Raw genomic sequence first — 503 nt, forward strand, 5'->3', positions numbered from 1 at the left:
AAAAAAAAAAAAAGTCAAATATTTTAATGTTCAACAAGCATCTTAGTCCTCTTGGGAGTGTAAGCACTATTTCACTGTAAAAGAAATTCACTTGGCTATTGCAGTATGCCCGGGGATTACTTCAAACCAAAAGGTTCACTGGACCTCCCCTCTCAACAGAAGAGAAATCCCATCTTTGAAATGTAGCTATGTTTGTTTTCCAGACTTCTGCTAGCAGCAGAATGTCACCTATCCCACTTGGGCATTCTAACATGAAGACATGAAAGGAAGAAGAAGGGGAAGTGTTGTTTTCATGTACGTTTCCTACAGCAATTTAGAGATATGCTCCTATTATTTACCACTCCACATCTGATCTGTTTTGAAAAGGTTATACACAAAATAAGGAACTGATGTCTCCAGGAAGGGGAACTTGTTTACATGAATCAGCTGTAAAAATGGGGGATTGTCCTGCTTTGTGTGTTGTAAGGAAGCTGAGCAGCAAACTGAAAAAAGAGAAGTACTAA

The sequence above is a fragment of the Meleagris gallopavo genome, chromosome 12, assembly GCF_000146605.3.
Source record: "Meleagris gallopavo isolate NT-WF06-2002-E0010 breed Aviagen turkey brand Nicholas breeding stock chromosome 12, Turkey_5.1, whole genome shotgun sequence".
Lineage (NCBI taxonomy): Eukaryota > Metazoa > Chordata > Aves > Galliformes > Phasianidae > Meleagris > Meleagris gallopavo.